This window comes from Rhinopithecus roxellana, chromosome 15, assembly GCF_007565055.1.
Source record: "Rhinopithecus roxellana isolate Shanxi Qingling chromosome 15, ASM756505v1, whole genome shotgun sequence".
NCBI classification, from domain to species: Eukaryota; Metazoa; Chordata; class Mammalia; order Primates; family Cercopithecidae; genus Rhinopithecus; species Rhinopithecus roxellana.
The window spans coordinates 55254438-55279185 of NC_044563.1; the positions used below are offsets into that span (position 1 = coordinate 55254438).

Consider the following 24748-nt stretch of genomic DNA (forward strand, 5'->3'; position numbering starts at 1 on the left):
AGGTGGGAGGATTGCTTGAGCTCAGGAGTTCAGGATGAGTCTGAGCAACACAGTGAGATCCCATCTCAATATTTAAAATAAAAATAAAATAAAATAATACAAAAAAAGTCAAAGTGTAATTGCCTGAGGAGATCTTCTGGATTACTGCACAGACAAAACCAGTTCACTGAGATCATGGTACTGCAGTAAAGAAAGATTTTAACTGACGTGAAGCTGGCCACATGGAAGACAGAGTGATTACTCAAATTAGCCTCTCGGAAGGCTTGGAGGTTAGGGATTTTCAAGGATAATTTGGTGGGCAGGGAACTAGGGAATGGGTGCTGCTGATTGGTTGGAGATATAATCATAGGGGTGTGGAAAACGATCCTCTTGTGCTGAGACTGTTTCTGGTTAGGGGGCAACAGGACCAGTTGAGTTACAAATCTCAGTGCCAGAATGCAAAAATCTGAATTCCAAGTACCAATAGTAGGAGTAATCGGAGAAGTCACAAATGTGTGTCCTCTGGCCTGTGACTCCTGAGCAGTAAGGGATTATAGAAACTACATCTATACTTGAGCAGAATTCAGGCCCCTCCCATAATCCTAATCTTGTGGCCTTTCATTAGTCTTACAAAGGCAGTTTCAGCCCCTGAGCACGCAGGGGATCAATTTTAGGGAAGGAATATCATCATCCTTGCTTCAAAGTTAAAAACTATAAACTAAATTCCTCCCATGGTTAGCTTTACCTACACCCCGTAATGAATGAAGACAGCCCAGCCTGTGAGGCTAGAAGCAAGATGGAGTCAGCCATGTTAACTTTCTCTCACTGTCATAATCTTTGCAAAAGCAGTTTCAAAAGTCAACCATCTGTCCAGCCAATTCCCCTTCATGCATTTCCAGACGTAATGGTTAGTGTTAATTTGGTGTGTATCACTATAATTCATTTTTAAATGATTTTACATAAATGTGTGCCAACAGTTTTGCTTTGTTTTCTTATTTTATTGAAATAAGTGCACATATCATTTTGCAAATAGCTTTTATCAATACAAATTATTCTTGAGAGATCTACTAGATACTATACTTTTTTCCTTTTAATTTCTGTATAATATGCTATGATAGAAATATATACCACATTTTGTTTATCCATTCCCATACTAATGAACATTCCAGATTGTTTCCTATGTTTTTGTTAAACAATACTGCCATGAACAACCTTGTTTATACTTCCTTATGTACATTTACACAAATGTCTTGTTTCATGCTTTATATGCATATAGAAGAGTCTTCCTAGTTGGCGGAGAAGGAAAAGAAAAAAAGAAAGAAATGGGAAGGGGTCTTGAGCTACCACAGAAGGCAGAAGGTCTAGGGGCAATGGATGGAAATGCTCACTGCAGTAGAGTTCACCCCGTTCACCCCATTATCACTGCTATATTTCAGGCCCTCTTTCCTTGACTTGCCATGATAAAAAGTAAAGTAAGAAAAAAGTAAAAGAACAACATATGCTAAATACATTATTTTACATGAGGGGAGTCAATAGATATTGTTTTACTTTTGATAGAGAAATGTAGATTCAATTTTTTTTAAAGGTAAGCTCATAAAATAAAAAAAATTATCTTCTAAATCATACTTTATTCAAGCCACAAAATATTTCATAATGCGCAATCACATTTTCACTAAAAAAAATACACACATGGCCAGGTGTGGTGGCTCATGCCTGTAATCCCGGCACTTTGGGAGGCCGTGGTGAGTGAATCACCTGAGGTCAGGAGTTCGAAACCAGCCTGGCCAACATGGTGAAACCTCATCTCTACTAAAAATACAAAAATTAGCCGGGCATGGTGGCGTGTGCCTGCAATGCCAGCTACTTGGGAGGTTGAGGTAGGAAAACCACTTGAATCTGGGAGGCGGAGGTTGTAGTGAACTGAGATTGTGCCACTGCACTCCAGCCTGGGCAACAGAGGGAGACTCCATCTCAAATACACACACACACACATACACACACACACACACACACACACACAGAGAGAGAGAGAGAGAGAGAGAGAGAGAGAGAGAGAGAGAGAGAGAGAGAGAGACTTATAGCAAATAATTAACTAGTTAAGAACTTTTCCATGAGGCCACAGATGTGGGTTGAGAGGGGCAGCAAAACAGTAGGAGGTGGTACCATGGAGTCTAGGTCACCTGCTTGTGCAGTTTAATTGTGCCTCATCTCCAGTCAGGTCCCAATTTTACCCATTTCATTTTTAAAAAATTTTTATTTTAATATTTGAAGAGGTTTATTCTGACCCAAATATAAGTGACCACGGCCATGACACAGCCTTAGGAGGTCCTGGGAATATGTGTCCAAGGTGGCTGGGTTACAGCTTGGCTTTATACAATTTAGGGAGACAGAAGTTATAGTCAAAGACATAAATTTATACATGTAAGGTATACATTGGTTCGGCCCAGAAAGGTGGGACATCTTTATGGGGGGTGGCAGGGAGGGCTTACAGATCATACGTGGATTTAAAGATTTCCTGATTGACAATTGGTGGAAAGAGTTGAGGTTTTCCTAAAGAGCTGAAGTAGGCAGAAATAAATGCTTCAGTTAAGATAAGGGGGATTGGGCAGAGTGTAACAGCTCACGTCTGTAATCCCAGTACTTTTTGGGGCCGGGGTGGGGTCGCAGGTGAGGATCACTTGAGGTCAGGAGTTTGAGACTAGCCTGGCTGACATAGTCAAACCTCGTCTCTACTAAAAATACAAAAATTAGCTGGGTTTGGGGATGTGTGCCTCGAATCCCAGCTTCTTGGGAGGCTGAGGCATGAGAATCATTTGAACGCAGGAGGCTGAGGTTGCAGTGAGCCAAGATTGCACCATTGTACTCCAACCTGGGCGACAGAGTGAGACTTCATCTCAAAATAAATAAATAAATAAATAAAAATAAAAATAAAAATAAGGGGGATTGGAAGCCAATAACAAGTTCTTGTTATGTTCTTATTATACAGGTGAAGTCTCTGAGTTGGAGACTTCAGAGAGAATAATAGATGGTAAATGTCTCCTATCAGACCTTAAAAGATGTCAGACTCTCCTGGATAAGGAAAAGACCTTGAAAGGGAAGAAGATTCTCTATACGCAAATTTTCCCCATAAGAGATGGCTTTGCAGGGCCATTTCAAAATATGTCAAAGAAATATTGTTTGGGGTAAAAGACTTTTATTTCCTTCAGGGCCTGCCATCTATCATGTGATGCTATAACAGAGAGTCGGGTTGCAGTTGTGTATCTTATTGCAAAAAGAATCTGGTTGTCAGTCTTTTATGATCTCTATTTTAATGTTGACACTGGTCAGCTTGTGCCTGAGCTCCAAAGGGAGGGGTTACAAGCAGACATGTCAGACCTCTCTTTTCCTGTCATGGCCTGAACCAGTTTTTCAGGTTCTTTGGGATTCCCTTGGCCAAAAAAGGTGTGTGTAGCGGGACGGTTTCCATTCATTTGGTTGAAGGCAATTTCATTGTAAAATCGATGCTGGGCAGAGTGATTACTGGTGTTGCATTTCCTTTTTTGCTTCTTTGGCTTGGTACAATTGATAAAGGTTTCACTGAAGGGATAATATTTGAATTTAAAGGATGCATAGGAGAAGGTTATTCAGGGCAGAGATAACACATATAGTTGACTCTTGAACAACACAGGTTTGAACTGCACAGGTATACTATGTGGGTTTTTTTCAATAAATATATTGGAAAATTTTTTGGAGGTTTGTGACAATTTGAAAAAACTTGTAGACAAACTATGTAGCTTGGAAATATAAAAAAATTAAGAAAAAGGTATGTCATGGATGCATAAAACATATGTAAATACTACTCTATTTTATCATTTACTAACATATACATAAATCTATTATAAAAAGTTAAAATTTATCAGAACTTACACATATACTTACAGATGGTACACAGCACTATTTACAGTCAAGAAAAATAGAAACAAATGTGAAGATGTAGTATTAAATCATAACTGCATAAGATTAACTTAGTACATACCGCAACTACTGTAATAATTTCAAAGCCATCTCCAGTTACTACTGTGGTGAGGTCAAGTCTCACGAGCATCTGCTTAAAACACTATGTGATGCTAATCATCTCGTTGTGAGCCGTTCATCTCTCTAGTAAATTACATATAGCAGTAAAAAGTGATCTCTTGTGATTCTCAAGTATTTTTATCGTGTTTAGTGCAATATTGTAAACCTTGAATAACACACAGGACCTATATGAAGTGTCACTAATGATGCTAGAAGTGCTCCCAAGAAGCAGAGAAAAGTCATTACATAACAAGAAAAGGTTTAATTGCTTGATATGTACTGTACTTCGAGGTCTGCAGCTGCAGTTGCCAACCATTTCAAAACAAATGAATCTAGTGTAAAGATCACTGTAAAAAAAATGAAAAGGGAATCTGTGAAGGCATCACTGCAGCTATGCCAGCAGGAGCAAAAACTTTGCACTTTTTGTGAAATACCTTTTTATCTTGTATTGAAATGCAGCTTTTATGCGGGTCTGGGATTGCTATAGGAAAGGCCTATCTATAGATTCTCATATGATTCGAGAAAAAACAAAGTCATTATAGGATGACTTCAAGCAAAAGAAAGGTGAAGGATCTAAAGCTGGAGATCTAATGCCAGCACAGGATGGTTTGATAATTTTAGAAAGGGGTTTGGCTTTAAAATGTCAAGATGGCAGGAGAAGCAGCTTCTGTAGATCAAAAGATAGAAGATGAGTTCCCAGATGCCATTAAGAATATTGAGGAGAAAGAATATCTGCCTGAACAGGTTTTTAATGCAAACAAAAGTACCCTATTCTGGAAAAAAAATGCCACAAGGGACATTTATTAGTAAGGAAGAGAAGCAAGTATCAGGATTTAAGGCAGGAAGGGATAGGTCTACTACTTTGTGCAAATGCAGTTGGATTTATGATCAGGACTGCCCTTATCTATAAAGCTGCTAACCCTCGAATCTTGAAGGGAAAAGACAAAACCAGCTGCCAGTCTCTGGTTATGCAACAAAAATGCCTGGAAGACAAGAACCCTTTTCTGGATTGGTTCCATTGATGCTTTGTTCCTGAGGTCAGAAGTATCTTGCTAGTAAGGAACTGTCTTTTAAAGGCTTTTTTTTTTTTTTTTTTTTTTTTTTTTAATGTTGAACAATGTTGGAAAATGTGTCTGCCCACTGAGAACCCCATAAGTTCAACACCAAAAGTATCAAGGTGATCTACCCCCTTAAATGCAACATCTCTAAATCAGGGGATCATAAGGACCATTAAGACTCATGTAAACACAGTACTCTATGGAAAAGATTGTCAATGCTATGAAAGAGAGGCCCATAGAGAGAACATCATGAAAGTCTGGAAAATTACACCATAGAAGATGCCATCATTATAGAAAAAAGTAATGAATACCATCAAGCCCCAAAACAATAGATTCCTGCTGGAGAAAATTGTGTCTAGATGTCATACACATGACTTCACAGGATTTACAACAGGATCAGTCAGTCAGTCAAGGAAATCATGAAACAGATTATAGATATGGCAAAAAGGTAGAAGGTGAAGGGTTTCAAGATACGGATCTTGGAGAAATTAAATAACTAATAGATACTACATCACAGGAATTAGCAGAAGATGACTTGATAGAAATGAGTGCTTCTGAAACAATGCCAGAATGGGGAAGAAGATGTAGATGAAGCAGTGCCTGAAAACAAACTGACATTAGACAATCTGGCAGAAGGGTTCCTATTATTTTATTTATTATCTTGATTAATAGAGACAGAGTCTTACTATGTTGTCCAGGCTGGTCTTAAACTTCTGGCCTCAAGCAATCCTTCCACTCAGTTTTCCAAAGTGCTGGGATTATGGAAGTAAGACCCCTCACCTGGCCAGAAGGGTTCCTATTATTCAAGACTGCTTTGACTCCTTTTACGACATAGACCCTTATACGATACTAGCACTGAAACTAAAGCAAATAGTGGAAAAATATGGTTATCATATAGAAACATTCTTAGAGAAATGAAAACGCAAAAAAGTTAGACAGAAATTACACATGTCTCCATAAAGTCACACCAACTGTGCCTGCCTCTCCTGCCTCCCTTTCTACCTTCTCCACCTCTTCTGCCTCTGCTACCCCCTGAGACAGGACCAGCTCCTCCTCTTCCTCAGCTTACTCAATGTGAAATGATGAGGATGAAGACCTTTATGACAATCCACTTCCACTTAATGAATAGTAAATATAGTTTCTCTTCCTTATGATTTTCTTAGAGACAGGCTGTTGCTATGTTGCCCAGGCTGGTCTTGAACTCTTGGCCTCATGCAATCTTCCCCACCTTGGCTTCCCAAAGCACCAGGATTACAGACATGAGCTACTGCACCTGGCCCTGATTTTCTTAATAACATTTTATTTTCTTTCACTTACTTTATTGTAAGAAGAATACAGTATATAATACATGCACAAAATATGTGTTAATGATCAACGATTTATGTTATCAGTATGGCTTCCAGTCAACAGTAAGCTATTAGTAATTAGGCTTTTGGAGAGTCAAAATTGTACACAAATTTTTGACTGGGGTCGGGGGTTGTGCTCAGCACCCCAACCTCCATGTTATTCAAGGGTCAACCATATATGTGCAAAAAACAGGAGAACATAGTGTGCCTAGGGAATACTACAAAGTAACATGTCTAGGGGAAAGGAATGTCAGGAGATAAAGCTACTAAGATAAACTAGAAGATAAACATGAATAACATGTCTGTGATCTCCCTAAAAAATAAAGAGCAAATGATAAAGAGGAAGGATAAAAAGACAATTAACTTTAAGATAAGCCTAATAGTCTGGAGATGTTAGCAAGAGGATACAAAAGGACAAAATAGGACAATACTGCAATATAAATTATAATGGGAGCTTGAATTAAGATATCTGTGAGATAGGAAAATTCAAAGAGAAGAAAGACATACATTTGACTAAGATTTCGATGATGAAAGGATATGTTTCCAACTGATATTCCAAATTGGTCATACAGAAGACCACCAAAAAGCATGCAATATAATGATTACGCTGCTGAAAAACTAATAAAATGTCAGAAGTATTAAGAAAGTTATCTGCTTTCTTTCCATAGGAGAAAAGAAAAAATAACTTTAAATATGCAGGGCATTCATCATAAATATTCCCAAACAGATTTTTCATTATAATAAAATTCTTAGCATAGTGGCTGACATATACAAGGTCCTAATAGATATGGGCTACTATATTAGTGGTGTTGTTTTTAATATTAGCAAAAAGGCCACAAAAGGAACTCATTTTCCCTAGAAATCTGTATATTCTTTAATTAACAAATAGTGTTCCCTCCTTGCAATCTTGGCACGGGTTCTCAGAATTTAAAGTCTTTCCTGATGCCAAGATTATAAGGCATCTCATCAGATCTAGTTGTTGAAAAAGCCTTTAAATAGAAGAGGAAATATATAAAACTTCCTCTGGTGGTAGGAAGATCACCAATGAGGATTTTGAAGAAGTCTCTGCATAGAATAGGGCCCATTATCTGAAATGAGAAATTAATTATATCTTCTTACTTACGGCTAAAATATACTCTATTAAAACTCCTCTATAAGTCGGGCAGAGCAGCATGCACCTGTAGTCCCAACTATTCAGAAGGCTGAAGTGGGAGGATCACTTGAGCCCAGGAGTTTGAATTCAGCCTGGGCAATATAGCAAGACTCTGTCTCAAAAAACAAACAAACAAAACCTTCCTCTATAAAGCAGCAGACTCCAAAAAGTGAAATGTAAATACTACGTTCAAGTAGACAAATCTTTTTTAGTAGGTTAAAGCAACAGTTCTCAAACTGGTTGATGTACCCTTTTTGGAGTCTTTTGAGGTCAAAACTATTTTCATAATACTTAGAGTTATTTAACTTATGCACTGTATTGACATTTACACTAATGGCACATTTACATTAATGGCATAAAAGCAATGGTGGGTACACTTTTGCACAAATTAGGGCAGTAGTAACCAGTCTGTACTATAATCATTGTATTCTTTTCCACTACCATATATTCATAGCTAAAAAAAAAAGTCAGCTTCAATTAACAGTGCCTTTGATGAAGCAATAAAAAGTACTAATTGTATTAAATCTCAACTCTTAGGTGCACATCTTTTTAATATTCTCTATCATTAAATGGAATTTGCATAAAGAATTTCTACTATATACCAAAGTATAATGTTGTCTCAAGGAATAGCACTTGTATGACTGTTTTGAGATGTGAGCTCAACCTGGCCGCTTTTTTCATCAACCACATTTTTACCTAAAAGACAAACTGACGAGTAAACTATGATTATTCATTCCTGGGTATTTGGAAGATGCTTTCCTAGAAATGAGCAAATTGAGCCTTGTCTTTTCAAAAAAAAAACAGCTAAGTATATTTTCCTTTTTTTGCCAGCAATGAAATTCAAGCAAAAATAAGAATTTTGGAAAATGTGCATCTACCACAATGAGCTTGACAGCTTCCCAATACTTAAAGACGTCTGATGATGTCAGAGATGATAATAATAACACGTGTGATTTTTTAAATATTACATAAAGAAATATCTCAACATCTGGAAGATCTGCATCAACAGCAAACCAACATTTTCCAAATGATCTATGCACAGTGCTATAAAATGATGCATAGGTAAAAGGCCATTCAAAGTGCAAGAAAGGCCAATGGATCTTAATGTATGGTGGTAAGAAAAATTCAATGATATGATCTCAGATTCCACATTCCAATTAACCTTAACACTACTACTTGTCAAGTTTTGGTATATATAATATCAAAGAACATCCACAATTATCTAGAAAGGCTATTAAAATGCTCCTCCCTGGCCAGGCATGGTGGCTCATGCCTATAATCCCAGCACTTTGGGTGGCTGAAACAGGCAGATCACTTGAGGCCAGGTGTTTGAGACCAGCCTAGCCAACACGTTGAAACCCTGTCTCTACAAAAATACAAAAATTAGCCAGGTGTAGTGGCACACACCTCCTAATCCCAGCTACTCGGGTGACTGAGTCATGAGAAGCACTTGGGCCCAGGAGGTGGAGGTTGCAGTGAGCTGAGATTGCACCACTGCACTCCAGCATGGGCAACAGAGCAACAGCAAGACTCTGTCTCAAAAACAAACAAACAAACAAAAAACCAACACCAACAACAACAAAACCTCCCTTCAACAACTACATATATCTGTGTAAAGCCTAATTTTCTTTAAATATATCAACCAAAACAACAGATTACACAGATTAAATGCAAAAGCATATATGAAAATCCAGCTGACTTCAGTAGAAAAAATCCACATATAAAGCTCTTCTAGGTTCTCAATAGTTTTAAGAGCAGAAGGTGGTCCTGAAAGCAAAAAGTTTGAGAAAAGAAGAGTACAGCACCAGTCTAATATGAGTCTCAAAGTCTATCATAGGATCAAGCCAATCTTCTATTCACAGGCTGCCAGAATTGGGAGGATTTAAGCGGGCAGAGGGGCCTTCTTTAGCAACGTTCCCATAATATACTTCTGTTTCAAAGATTTCCACTTAGTGGGACAGTAGTGAGAAAGCTTGGAGGGGGGATTCTACTAATCTTTTCTTTTTTTTTTTTTTTAAGACAGGGTTTCACCATGTTGCCCAGGCTGATCTCGAACTCCTGAGCTGAAGCGATCCGCCCACCTTAGCCTCCCAAAGTGCTGGGATTACAGGTGTGAGCCACCAAGCCCACTCCACTAGTTTTTTTTATGCCCCTTAACTATGGCATAGGAGGACAAAAATGAAGAATAAAACTTTATGAAAGGTCCTGATGCAACTCTGGAAGCATGGGCTTTTGTACAACAGTAAGGATCCCATGAATAGTACCTGTGTAAAGATGTTTCAAGAATTTGAACAGTTGAAATAATCCCTTTTCAGAATCCCTTTCATATCCAAACAGCAAAGAAGTTTTCCTGTTCTAACAAGCAAAAATTTAAAGGGCCAATAATTAAAAATTAGTTTAAAATTAGGTGTTCCAAAATGGTTCCAGATATGGGAACCTTTTTATTGCATAACTCCAGCGTTTTTCCAGGTCTTAGCTGGTGATTAAGGTTGTCCAGTAATATGACAAACTGGAAATATAAAGAGGAAAGAATGGGGGGGACTAAGAGAAATGGAGCCAGAGCCCTAATTATGTTTTCAATATATATAATTTCAATCCTTTTGTTGGCTACGTAGTATTTTATTATAAGGCTACATCATATTTTATTTACACAATTGTCTATTAAGTAACATTTAGCTTATTTCCAATTTTTACTGTCAGCCAATGTTATATAAACAATGTACAAAAAATCTTTTGTAATTTCCTTCAGTCCAGCATTTGCGGCGGAGAGAAAGGTGGTCGAGTCCTGAAGGAGTGCCTGATGTCTTCATCATTCTCAAATTCTTGCTTATCAGGAGGGCAGACTTCAAAAGCTACTAAAAATGAACGGCACTGAGGATCTTCCCGAGTCCTATGACTATGACCTTATCATCATTGGAGGTGGCTCAGGAGGCCTGGCAGCTGCTAAGGAGGCAGCCCAATATGGCAAGAAGGTGATGGTCCTGGACTTTGTCACTCCCACCCCTCTTGGAACTAGATGGGGTCTCAGAGGAACATGTGTGAATGTGGGTTGCATACCTAAAAAACTGATGCATCAAGCAGCTTTGTTAGGACAAGCCCTACAAGACTCTCGAAACTATGGATGGAAAGTCGAGGAGACAGTTAAGCATGACTGGGACAGAATGATAGAAGCTGTACAGAATCACACTGGCTCTTTGAATTGGGGCTACCGAGTAGCGCTGTGGGAGAAAAAAGTTGTCTATGAGAATGCTTACGGGCAGTTTATTGGTCCTCACAGGATTAAGGCAACAAATAATAAAGGCAAAGAAAAAATTTATTCAGCAGAGAGATTTCTCATTGCCACTGGTGAAAGACCACGTTACTTGGGCATCCCTGGTGACAAAGAATACTGCATTAGCAGTGATGATCTTTTCTCCTTGCCTTACTGCCCGGGTAAGACCCTGGTCGTTGGAGCATTCTATGTCGCTTTGGAGGGTGCTGGATTTCTTGCTGGTATTGGTTTAGATGTCACTGTTATGGTTAGGTCCATTCTTCTTAGAGGATTTGACCAGGACATGGCCAACAAAATTGGTGAACATATGGAAGAACATGGCATCAAGTTTATAAGACAGTTTGTACCAATTAAAATTGAACAAATTGAAGCGGGGACACCAGGCCGACTCAGAGTAGTAGCTCAGTCCACCAATAGTGAGGAAATCATTGAAGGAGAGTATAATACGGTGTTGCTGGCAATAGGAAGAGATGCTTGCACAAGAAAAATTGGCTTAGAAACTGTAGGGGTGAAGATAAATGAAAAGACTGGAAAAATACCTGTCACAGATGAAGAACAGACCAATGTGCCTTACATCTATGCCATTGGCGATATATTGGAGGATAAGGTGGAGCTCACCCCAGTTGCAATCTCAGAGGCTCTATGCAGGTTCCACTGTCAAGTGTGACTATGAAAATGTTCCAATCACTGTATTTACTCCTTTGGAATATGGTGCTTGTGGCCTTTCTGAGGAGAAAGCTGTGGAGAAGTTTGGGGAAGAAAATATTGAGTTTTACCATAGTTACTTTTGGCCATTGGAATGGACGATTCCATCAAGAGATAACAACAAATGTTATGCAAAAATAATCTGTAATACTAAAGACAATGAACGTGTTGTGGGCTTTCACGTACTGGGTCCAAATGCTGGAGAAGTTACACAAGGCTTCGCAGCTGCACTCAAATGTGGACTGACCAAAAAGCAGCTGGACAGCACAACTGGAATCCACCCTGTCTGTGCAGAGGTATTCACAACATTGTCTGTGACCAAGCGCTCCGGGGCAAGCATCCTCCAGGCTGGCTGCTGAGGTTAAGCCCCAGTGTGGATGCTGTTGCCAAGATGCCAAACCACTCACTCGTTTCCGTGCCCAAATCCAAGGCGAAGCTTTCTAGAGGGTTCTTGGGCTCTCGGCACCCACGTATCCTGTGCTTACCACCGCCCAAGGCCCCCTTGGATCTTTTGGATAGGAGTTGGTGAATAGAAGGCAGGCAGCATCACACTGGGGTCACTGACAGACTTGAAGCTGATATTTGGCAGGGCATCGAAGGGATGCATCCATGAAGTCACGAGTCTCAAGCCCATGGGGTAGGCGGTGATGGAACAACTGTCAAATCAGTTCTAGCATGACCTTTCCTTGTGGATTTTCTTATTCTCGTTGTCAAGTTTTCTAATGTTGATTTTTTTTCTTTTTTCTCCATGGTGTTAATGATATTAGAGATGAAAAACGTTAGCAGTTGATTTTTGTCCAAAAGTAAGTCATGGCTAGAGTATCCATACAAGGTGTCTTGTTGCATGGAAGGGATAGTTTGGCTCCCTTGGAGGCTTTGTAGGCTTGTCCCAGGAAAGAGAACTGTCCTGCAGCTGAAATGGACTGTTCTTTACTGACCTGCTCAGCAGCTTCTTCTCTCATATATGCCCAAAACAAGTACATCTGCAATCGACTCTAGCCAAATTGGCCTCTGTGTGCTACGTCACAGATGATTATTATTTTAAGGTCTGTTTAGGAAGGGAAATGGCTACCTGGCCAGCCATTGCCTGGCATTTGGTAGTACAGTGTGATTCTCACCATTATTTGTCATGGAGGCAGACATACACCAGAAATGGGGGAGAAACAGTACGTATCTTTCTGTCTTTAGTTTATTGTGTGTTGGTCTAAGCAAGCTGAGATCATTTGCAATGGAAAACACGTAACTTGTTTAAAAGTTTTTCTGGGTCGGGCGCGGGTGGCTCAAGCCTGTAATCCCAGCACTTTGGGAGGCCGAGACGGGCGGATCATGAGGTCAGGAGATCGAGACCATCCTGGCTAACACGGTGAAACCCCGTCTCTACCAAAAAAATACAAAAATCTAGCCAGGCGAGGTGGCAGGCGCCTGTAGTCCCAGCTACTCGGGAGGCTGAGGCAGGAGAATGGCGGGAACCGGGAGGCGGAGCTTGCAGTGAGCTGAGATCCGGCCACTGCACTCCAGCCCTGGCGACAGAGCCAGACTCCGTCTCCAAAAAAAAAAAAAAAAAAAAAAAAAGTTTTTCTGGTAGCTTTACCTTTATGCTAAAAACACAACGTATAATGGTGTTAGGTATCTATTCCCTTCTAAGACTACATTAGTAGGAAAATAAGTCTTTTCATGCTTATGATTTAAATCTTTTGTGGTAATTTCTTTTTAAAGGAAGTTATTAATATCATAAGTTATTATTATTATTTTGAACACAGGTGGATGTGAAGGATTTTCATTTAAAAACCAAGTGGTTTTGACTTTTTCTGTTGAATGAACAACTGTGCCTTGTGGAATTTTTGCAGAAGTGTGTATGCTTTGTTAGCATTCCAACTTGCATTATTATAAAGAGGTATTAATGCCTCAGTTATGTGTTTGTCAAGGTAGTGGCTGAGGATTCTATTTCAGCTGTCTTTTCTAACTGTAAGTTGAGTTTTAAACACGTGCTGTGGACATCGGGCCTCCTGCCAGCAGTTCTTGAAGCTCCTTTTTCATTCCTGCTCCTCTATCTACTTGTATTTCTCAGTTACAGCACTGAGTGGTTGTTTCCAAGTACACTTCTGGGCCACCTCAGGGAACCCGTGCATCTGCCTGGCATTTAGGCAGCAGAGCCCCTGACTGTCCCCCCAGGGCTCTGCCTCACGTCCTCATCTCATATGGCTCTATGAAGAAATGGGAAAAGGAGAGGGCAATTGAGGCAGTTGACCATATTCAGTTTTATTTATTTATTTTTAATTTGTTTTTTTCCTCCAAGTCCACCAGTCTGAAATTAGCACAGTAGGCAGTATGAGATAGTCAGGCCTAATCATGTTGTGATTCTCTTTTCTTAGTGGAGTGGAATGTTCTATCCCCACAAGAAGGATTATATTGTATAGACCTGTCTTGTTCAGATTCTGTATTTACCCATTTTGTTGAAATATATACTAAGTTCCATGTATTTTTGTTACAAATCTTCTGAAAAATACAAAACAATGTGAAACATTAAAAGGCATTAATAATAATAAAAAAAATCTTTCGTGAATATTAAAAGAAAATTTGTACTTATGGCAGGCTGCTTGCAGTTTCATCTTCACACATAGGTACTTGTTTTCTTTTTTCTGCCCTTAAGGATGCTTCAGTGGAAAAATTTAAGCAGTGACCTAATCAATTTTCCTCATTTTGCAATTGAGGGAAACAGAGAAGCTAAAAAGTCAACTGGCTTGTCTACATGTATACAGTAAGCATCAGAAGCAGACTCAAACCAGAGTATCCTGATTGGAGGCTAAATACCTCCTTCCCCAGCCCTATTACATCTCTCTTTCTACTTTTTCTCTTCCTGGTACCACAGAATACATTAAAAAATTATTTCCTTCTGTTCCTGGCCCTAAACAAAAATACAAAGTCTTTAAATGTTGTGCAGTGTTTCCTGCTAGTGACATAAAGAACCTGGGTACAATGGGAATGCAGAAAGTGGAACCATAATGGAGGCAAATACGAAGTTACATAAAATCATTAAAACAATATGATATTGAGATATGAGAGATATCAATAAAACAGGGTAGAAAGTTCAAATATCTGCCCAAAAACATATGGGATTTAGTATATAATAATGTTGACATTTCAAATCATTAAAAGTAGAGAGGAAGTATTCAGTAAATGGTATTGAGGCAACTGGGTAAAAATCATCTTGAAATCAATTAAGTTTAATCCTTTCTCCACATTATACACGAGGCTATATTCCAAATATATTTTAAAATATATAATAATAAAGTATTAAAAGTACTAGGGGGAAAAAACACTTCAAGACCAGAGCAACATAAAATACCTCACTGGGAATTTCTGCCTTGAGCTATCCTGAAGCCAAGATTTATCAGACAGATCTTGGTGATTCAATCCAGAGATGAAGCAGGCCTCCATGCAGATTAAGATCCTAAGGGAGTTTGCTCCTTGATTATCTTCCATACCCTCAATATTTGCCTGTCCTCTTCTTTTGCTATACTGTTTCCTTTGCCTTTAAATGAAAGGTAAATATTCTCTAAGGAGACTTTCAGTCCTTTCAAATAGCCAAACTTGTGAGATCTTTGCAATATTTTCTACACACTTTCATGAATGTAAAAAATCAGTCATATGGCCCAGCTCATACTGTCAACTTTAATAAAATAAAAACTTCTATATTTTATGCCACTTTATGGTTTATAAATACATATAACATTTAATTTCCAAAGTAACTTTGTAAGGGAGTAGTCTCACCATTTACTAGAGAAACTGAAGCTCCAAAGATTAAATGACTTACCAACAGTTGCTCAACCAGTAAGAGGCAGGAATGGATTAAAACCTAAGTCTAAGCATATTAATTATACTATGTGGCCTCCAACATTTGTGACAATTACATGTCTATGATATATCCACAGCAAATGTGAGAGTTTAAGGTAATGCCTCTGAATCCTGATGAGGCTTATTGAAAGAAAGACACAATGGTATCTGCATTTATCTAATTATTAAAGAGGTAACTTAGTTTTGCATTTGTTTGTTTTCGAGACAGGATCTCGCTCTGTCTCCAAGGCTTTAGTGAAGTGGCATGACCACGGCTCACTATAGCCTCAATCTCCTGGGCTCAAGTGATTCTCCTACCTCAGCGTCCTGAGTAGCTGGGACTAAAGGAGTGCACCACTGCGCCCATCTAATTTTGTAATTTTTTGTAGAGACAGGGTCTCCCTATGCAACCCAGGTTGGTCTTGAACTCTTGGGCTCAAGTGATCCTTACACCTCAGCCTCCCAAAGTGCTGGAATTATAGGCATGAGCCACCATGCCTGGCTGGTAATTCAGTTTTTAATAGTAATACATAATGCTGATGCCAAGAGGTTGAACATATTCATTCCTTCACTCCACAAATGAATGAACACCTATGGTTGGGCTTAGGCACTATGTTAGGTAAAGCTCACAGTTTTAGTTAAAATGTCAGACATTTTAAAGCAGAAAAATAAATAACTTTTCAGTTCATGGATTAAAAAAAGGTAGTTTGCAGTTAGAATGGCAATCATTAAAAAGTCAGGAAACAACAGGTGCTGGAGAGGATGTGGAGAAATAGGAACACTTTTACACTGTTGGTGGGACTGTAAACTAGTTCAACCATTGTGGAAAACAGTGTGGTGATTCCTCAAGGATGTAGAACTCGAAATACCATTTGACCCAGCCATCCCATTACTGGGGATATACCCAAAGGATTATAAATCATGCTGCTATAAAGACACATGTATACGTATGTTTATTGCAGCACTATTCACAATAGAAAAGACTTGGAATCAACCCAAATGTCCATCAGTGACAGACTGGATTAAGAAAATGTGGCACATATACACCATGGAATACTATGCAGCCATAAAAAAGGATGAGTTCGTGTCCTTTGTAGGGACATGGATGCAGCTGGAAACCATCATCATTCTCAGCAAACTATCACAAGAACAGAAAACCAAACACCGCATGTTCTCACTCATAGGTGGGAATTGAACAATGAGATCACTTGGACACAGGAAGGGGAACATCACACACCGGGGCCTATTGTGGGGAGGGGGTGGGGGAGGGATAGCAGTAGGAGATATACCTAATGTAAATGACGAGTTAATGGGTACAGCACACCAACATGGCACATGTATACATATGTAACAAACCTGCATGTTGTGCACATGTACTCTAGAACTTAAAGTATAATAAAAAAAATAAAAATAAAAAAAAGTAGTTTGAATTTAATTGTATTATCTGATGTTATAAATTCTTAAGAAAGCCATTAACCAAAATTTATATGGTATTTGAGAGTGTATGAAATCACTACATTGTCTCATTTGATCCTCAAAACAAATCTATGAAGTATTTTCTCTCTCTCTCTCTCTCTCTCTCTCTCTCTCTGTTTTTTGAGATAGGATCTTGCTATGTTGCCCAGGCTGGTCTCAAACTGCTGGGCTCAAGCGTTCCTTTGCCTCAGCCTTCCTGGTAGCTGGGATTACAAGCACAAGCTACTATATCCACCCTATGAGGTATTTTCAATCCAATTTGACAGCTAAGGAAGGTGAAAATCAAAATTAAGTAATTTGTATAAATATATACCAGATCCTCTTTCCCTAAGTGGCCTGAGGTAATCTGTGAAAATGGTTCGCTATTCACTTGACCCGGAGAACCCCACGAAATCATGCAAATCAAGAGGTTCCAATCTTCGTGTTCACTTTAAGAACACTCGTGAAACTGCCCAGGCCATCAAGGGTATGCATATTCGAAAAGCCACGAAGTATCTGAAAGATGTCACTTTACAGAAACAGTGCGTACCATTCCGACGTTACAATGGTGGAGTTGGCAGGTGTGCCCAGGCCAAGCAGTGGGGCTGGACACAAGGTCGATGGCCCAAAAAGAGTGCTGAATTTTTGCTGCACATGCTTAAAAACGCAGAGAGTAATGCTAAACTTAAGGGTTTAGATGTAGATTCTCTGGTCATCGAGCACATCCAAGTGAACAAAGCACCTAAGATGCGCCGACGGACCTACAGAGCTCATGGTCGGATTAACCCATACATGAGCTCTCCCTGCCACATTGAGATGATCCTTACTGAAAAGGAACAGATTGTTCCTAAACCAGAAGAGGAGGTTGCCCAGAAGAAAAAGATATCCCAGAAGAAACTGAAGAAACAAAAACTTATGGCACGGGAGTAAATTCAGCATTAAAATAAATGTAATTTAAAGGAAAAAAAAAGAAAAAATATATATATATATACAAGATCACACAGCTTGTAAATGGCAAAGTCAGGATTCAAATACAAGGATATTGATTATAAAATTTATTTCTTTTACTTATTTTTTTTTTTTAGAGATGGGGTCTTGCTTGGTCACCAAAGCTGGAGTAGAGTGGCGTGATCACAGCTCCCTGAAGCTTTGAACTCCTGGGCTCAAGTGATCCTCCTGCCTCAGCCTTCCAACTAGTTGGGAGTACAGGCACATGTCACCATGCCCAGCTAGTACTGTCATTTTAGCAATATTAATTCTTCTGATTCATGAGCATGGGATGTCTTTCCATTTGTTTGTATCCTCATCAATTTCCTTCATCAGTATTCTGTAGTTTTCCTCATAGAAGTCTTTTACCTCCTTAAATTTATTCCTATGTAATTGTTTGTAGCTATTTTAAACAAGATTGCATTCTTGATTTCTTTTCAAGCTAGTTCACTGTTTGTGTATAGAGATGCTAATTTTTGTATATTAATTTTATATCCTGCAACTTTACTGAATTTATTGATCAGTTGTAAAAGGCTTTTGGTAGAGTCTTTAGGTTTTTCTATATAAAGGTCATGTCATTCACAAACAGGGACAATTTAACTTCTTCCTTTTCAATTTGGATGCTTTTTATTCCTTCCTTTCTCTTGATGAACTGCTCTGGCTAAGACTTTCTGAATTTATTTAATTTAACTTAATTTCTTAAACAGTGTTAAATTTATATCAAGTTCCTCAGCAGTAAGACAAAAATTAAAGACTAGAAAACAGAAGTTTTTAAATTTTTAAAAAATTTCAAATCTCTCAAATGAATTATGCTAGTTCTACCAGAATCCTTTGGGCCAAGTTCTACTGGAACAAGATATTATTTTCCAGGGTACTCACTGCCCGAGTGTCAGCTTTTAAAGGTCTGAAAAAAACTGCTTTAAAGAAAACCAGAGAAAATGGGATCAGTCAGCCAAGACAAGTGTGCCACAGCAGCAAACAGAGGTTTCTCTGTGATCCAACTAAAATAGCAGTGTTGTTAAACCCCCACACACATATAACTGGAATATTTGCATGGTCTTTCCTATTAAGCTTCAATCTAAATACTAAATTTATTATTTTAAAACCTGGTTTTTATTTTTTAAAAATAGAATGAAAGCGGAAAAAACACAGGGTAGATAATGAAAGAAAGAATAAAGCAGAAGGGAACCAAGACCTATTGAGTTTATATTCCTATAACCATACTAGTGACTTTATTTACATAATCTCTTTTGATACAAAATATCACCTTATAAGGCAGGTGTTATCATTCTCATTCTACATATTAGAACACTTGAGGCCCAACGAGGTTAAGAAATTTTTCCAGTGTAATATAGCTGCTAAATGGGAATATCTGGATTCAATCTTATGTCCCTTTAACAAGAAGCTGTATTCTTCATGCTGAAAAAGCAAAGGACAAAAAAGAAAACAGAAGAAATACAACCTTCATGCTGAAAATGCAAAGGAAGAGAAAGAAAACAGAAGAAATACAATCATGAGTGTTGGTCTATACTAATAATTGTTAAGAGGCAATCCAACTATATAATTCTGGCAACTTGTGAGTATAAACAAAACAACACTCGTGTGCTTTTTCCTATTTTAATCACTTCACAACAATCATTAGCACAGAAGACTTCTGTGACCAAATATGTGGCGGTTTCTCCCACAAACCAAGCAAGCAAGCAATTCTACAGCAGACAGCAGCTGGGTGTTCTCCAATTCAATTCAATTCTGAAGCTATCTACTTGGAGATAGCCTCAGAAACCACAGGTTGAGGGCTTGGTCCCACAAGAGAGCCTCTTCTTTACACCAGTCACAAGTCTAGACCTCCAGACTGTCTGACCAACTGGCTTCAAGTTGGGGTTCCTACAACCCCCTCTTTGGGTTCAATTAATTTGCTATAATGGCTCACATAACTCAGGGAAACACTTATTTGTGTTTATCAGTTTATTACAAAGAATATTTTAAAGGATTCAAATAAACAGTCAGATGACTCACTATCAGATTAGAGTCCTGCCTTAGTCAGGTGAAAGGAGGGCAGCAGAAGATCAGAGAGAGAGATTCTGTTTCCTGAGGCCTGCTTCTGAAGCCTAGAGTGTCCCAACATTACAACAAAAGACTATAACAAGGGTTATGAAAATTATGAGCCAGGAACCGTGGATGAAAATATATATGTGTGTGTGTGTGTGTGTGTGTATAATATCACAATACTGGATTCATCTGAACCTCTATAAAATGTATTCAATTGTATTCTATATGATTAAATGACACTGTTTTAAGACAACTGTTTTATTACTGTAATTTTTTTTTTTTTTTTTTTTTTGGAGACAGAGTCTCACTCTATCGCCTAGGCTGGAGTGCAGTGGTGCAATCTCAGCTCACTGTAACCTCCACCTCCTGGGTTCAAGCGATTCTCATGCCTCAGCCTCCAGAGTAGCTGAAACTACAGGCGCACGCCACCTTGCCTGGCTAATTTTTGTATTTTTTGGAAGAGACAGGGTTTTGCCATATTGGCCAGGGGTCTCAAACTCCCGACCTCAAGTGATCCGCCCGCCTCAGCCTCCCAAAGTGCTAGGATTACAGGAGTGAGCCACTGTACTCAGTGATTACTATAATAAATCATTTATCTTGTGTTCTATTTACCCTTTTCACATTTTTAAGTGTATACCTTAGCTAGCACATAACGTACTGGGAAAAATATATATATATATTTTTCACGTATCTTGCAAACTAATGTACATATAGTAGATGTTTGGTACATATTTATTGGCTGAACATTTTGTATACTCACTATGCCTTGAAATCTATAAGTACAGGAATAGTTAATGTGATTAGCCTTCAGTGACTTTGGAGTTCAGTCTGGAAAATGGTTCTGCTTTAATCAATCATGAGCAATATGCGCTGCTTCATCATTTCTCTAGTACCCTCCATTTTATTAAAATGACTTTATAATGACAAACAGGCAAAATAAGTCTTATTTATTCTGAAGATTTCATTGGGCAGAATATGCCAAGCAACTCCTCATTCATTCAACAAATATTTACTGAGAACTTAATCTATATTAGACATTGTGCTAAATGCTGGGGATATGTTGTTAAAGCCAAAAAGTTCTCTAACTTGAGGTATCATCAATATAGTAGAGAAAATAAACATACATAGAAATAATTATAGTACTGTCTGTAAGGTGTGGGCACATAATTTGTTCATCCAATAAATATTTATTGAGAGTCTCATGTACTAGACACTGTAATAAGCCCTGGGATACAGCAATGAACAAAACCACAGGGGTCCTCCCCTCATGACTTTACAATCCAAGATGGTCTCAAAGATTTCTCAAGTCTCCACGACAATGAATTCATGGTAAAAAAAATCACAAGAATACGTGAGGAAACATGCAGCCATAAAAGAGAATCAGCAAAACAATAAGCAACAGAATTAGACAAGCAAAAATGAAATATATTGAAATTAATGAATATGAAATATTGTGTTTTAAAAATATTTAAAGAAACATAAGATAGCAAGAAAAAATAACCAAGGAAGAAAAAATAACAAAAATGGCCAGGCAGATCTGAAAAAAAGAAACAATACCCCTAGAAATGAAAAAGAGAATAATTAAAAATACAAAAAATTGAATTTAGAAGAAAAAAAGAAATAAGGCTGAGTTAACAAAATAAAGAAAGATGATAGGCATAAAGCAGAACATTCCAGACAAAGACAATAATGTATGCAAATACATGAAACTATGAGCTGCATTCTGTGTTCAGGAATACAAAAGCAGTACCATACAAAAGTGCAAGTGTTTAGAAAGGCCATTAGAGAGGGAATCAAGGGACAGATCGTGAAAGTCTTCATATGCTATACTTCTCAACTCTATATTTCCATGTGTGTTAATACTGATTATCTGATGCACTTATATGTTTTTAAGTACACCTATGTGTATATAACATTTAGTATTTCCAGTATTGAAATAAACCCTTGGCTAAAAGAAAACAAAGAAATAGCTATTAAGCAATGTGACAGAAAACCCAAAAATTCTCTCATTACAAATACCTAGATGAGTTGTAAAAATTAAACAAATAATATTTTTTAAATGCACAGCTGGGCTCCAAAAAAACTAAAAGTACTTCTTAAAAGGAGAAAGAAAAAAAAAAGAGGCAATTGAAAACTAATATAGTAATAACTCAGTTATGAGGGCAAGAGATAAGGCATTGAGTTGCCTGTCTCAGTACCATAGGAGGTTGGGTTTCAATGCTCACACAGGAATGAGAGATGAGGCCTTGGACCACACAAGGATAGGAAATGGATCTGAGATCATCTATATAGAGCTGAGATGCTTGTGGGGCTACTTAGTAGCTAAATGAAATAGAAAAGTAAACACCCACTAGCACAAAGGAACAAGAAGACCACTGGTCTTTCTTGACCTGGTCACAGGGTAAAAAGTAAAAAGAAAACAATAATTACTGCACTTGGAAATATAAAAATAAGGTATGTGAAACACAGATATCTAAAGTGGCCCCCAGATCCCCATCCCCTGGTATCTATAGTCTTGTGTAACTCCCTCCTTTTGTGTATAAGCAGAAACTGTGACTTGCTGCCAACCAAGACAATAAGGCAAGGTGACAAGAGACACACAATTATGTGTATGTGGTGACATTACTAAGACTGTAGCACCCATCTTGCTGAAGTCTCTCATTCCCTTGCTGGCTTTGAAGAAACAAGCTCCTATGTTGTGGTCCGCCTATTTTGGTAGTCCCATATGTGAAGGGCAGCCTCCAGGAGCTAAGGGCAGCTTCCATCCAAAAGCCAACAAGAAACTGAAGCCTGTCAGTCCTATAACCACAGGAAACTGAATTCTGCTAATGGATTCTTCCGTAGTTAAGCTTCAGATGAGACCACAGCCCCAGCTAACACCTTGACCGCAGCCCTGTGAAATCATAAACAAAGGACTCAGCTAAACTAGATCCAGACTCCTAACCCATAGAAACTGTGAGATTATAAATGTGTGTATTCCCATATATAAATATATGGTAATATAATTACTGAAAGTAAGACACTGGGGAAAAAATATGCCAGGCAAAAGAAACAGAATAGATTTTAAGGAATACATTCAATATATAGCTTAAATTTCAGATCATTTTTTAAATTAATGCCGTGTTTTGTCTAGTATCTTAAAAAAGCAAATCATTTATTTATTGATTACACACAACAGCTTTGTATCAGTTTCACAGCTGGCAGAGCAATTTATGAAGCTAGCTGTACAGCATGCTTACCATACATATAACCTAAAAAGACGCTCTTAACAGAGGGCAATAATAAGCAAGGCAGGCTATAATTCCAGCACTTTGGGAGGCTGAGGTGGGTGGATCACTTGAGTCCAGGAGCTGCCAAGACCAGCCTGTGCAACATGGTAAAACCCCGTCTCTACAAAAAAATACAAAAACTAGCCAGGTGTGGTGGCATGCACCTGTAGTCCCAGCTACTCGGAGGCTGAGGCAGGAAGATGGCTTGGGTCTGGGAGGTCGAGGCTGCAGTGAGCTAAGATCATGCAACTGCACTCCAGCCTGGACAACAGAGTGAGGCCCTATCTCAAAAAAAAAAAAAAAAGTTACCTATAGTAATTAACATCCACAGACTCCAAAACAGCTTCAATTAGTTATGGTAATTTCTAGACATATAGGAGAAGTTTTATGCAATTTATGCACATGCATGGGCATCACAAAAACTCATATATACTCTTCTGAATGGTAGCACTTTTCAAAATAAGATTTGAAATACAAAATCAATTTGTATTAGTTTCCTCATTTGACCTTCAAAACAATCCTATTACATAAGCAGGACAAATATTTTATAAAAATATTTTATAACAATGTCTTTTCTGAATGTTTTAAATATATATACATATTTGAAAAACTATATACTTTTATAAATGATAGCTACCAATTATTATGATTTACTTTAGGAAGATCATTTTCTTCATCCATCTAATGCATGGTATATAAATTTACTTCATGCAGTCTCTCTTTGAGTTCTCCTTTGCTTTCTCATCACCTACTCTTACAACCTTTACCCCCCTTAAAACCAATCTATCTTTAGTCTCCCAATCTCTGACTGAAAATATTTTCTAGAAAGTTAAAGATAAAAAACCTTATCTGACATATACATATATTTGGAGACAGGGTCTTGCTCTGTAACCCAAGCTGGAATGCAGTGACATGATCATGGCTCACTGCAGCCTCAACCTCCCAAGCAACATTCCTACCTCAGCCTCCCAAGTAGCTAGGACTACAGGCACGCACCCAGCTAATTTTTGTATTTTTTGTAGAGACAGGGTTTCACTATGTTGCCCGGGCAGGATTTATACCTATTTTTGTCATCACTTATTTTGATCATTCTTAAACTTTATATATTGTTCTTGACAGTAAGTTCTTATACTTAAAAACCCATGATGGTATGGCTCACGCCTGTAATCCCAGGACTTTGGGAGGCCAAGGTGGGAGGATTGCTTGAGTTCAGGAGTTCAAAACCAGCCTGGGCAACATGGCAAAACCCCGTCTCTACAAAAAATACAAAAATTAGACAGGTGTGGCACATGCCTGTAATTCCAGCTACTTGGGAGGCTGAGGCACAAGAATTGCTTGAACCAAGGAGGCGGGGGTTGCAGTGAGCCAAGATGGCACCACTGCACTCCAGCCTGGGCCACATAGACTCTGTCTCAAAAACAATAACAGCAAAACCCCCACAGTACCTTGAGTACCTAGGCCTGTTTTGTATGATTTCTCTCCTTTAAAATTCCATTCTCATTCTTCATCAATCCTAGTCCCCCACTATGATCAAAATCCTCCTTTGCAGCCATTTGTTTCATGAAAACATTTCCAATTTAACAACATCT

The 24748-nt window shown here is 38.4% G+C and overlaps 1 protein-coding gene and 2 pseudogenes across 3 annotated transcripts in view; 2 read left to right on the top strand and 1 right to left on the bottom strand.

Annotated features, from left to right (window-relative positions):
- Nucleotides 1–24748, bottom strand: part of ACER3 (alkaline ceramidase 3) — a 163653-nt gene that overhangs the window by 110473 nt on the left and 28432 nt on the right. The window lies entirely within an intron of this gene.
- On the top strand, nt 10335–12074 carry LOC104665083 (annotated as a pseudogene). Its single transcript, XR_748361.2, has one exon. The product of XR_748361.2 is annotated as a thioredoxin reductase 1, cytoplasmic pseudogene (transcript).
- On the top strand, nt 17198–17824 carry LOC104665082 (annotated as a pseudogene). Its single transcript, XR_748360.2, has one exon. The product of XR_748360.2 is annotated as a 60S ribosomal protein L17 pseudogene (transcript).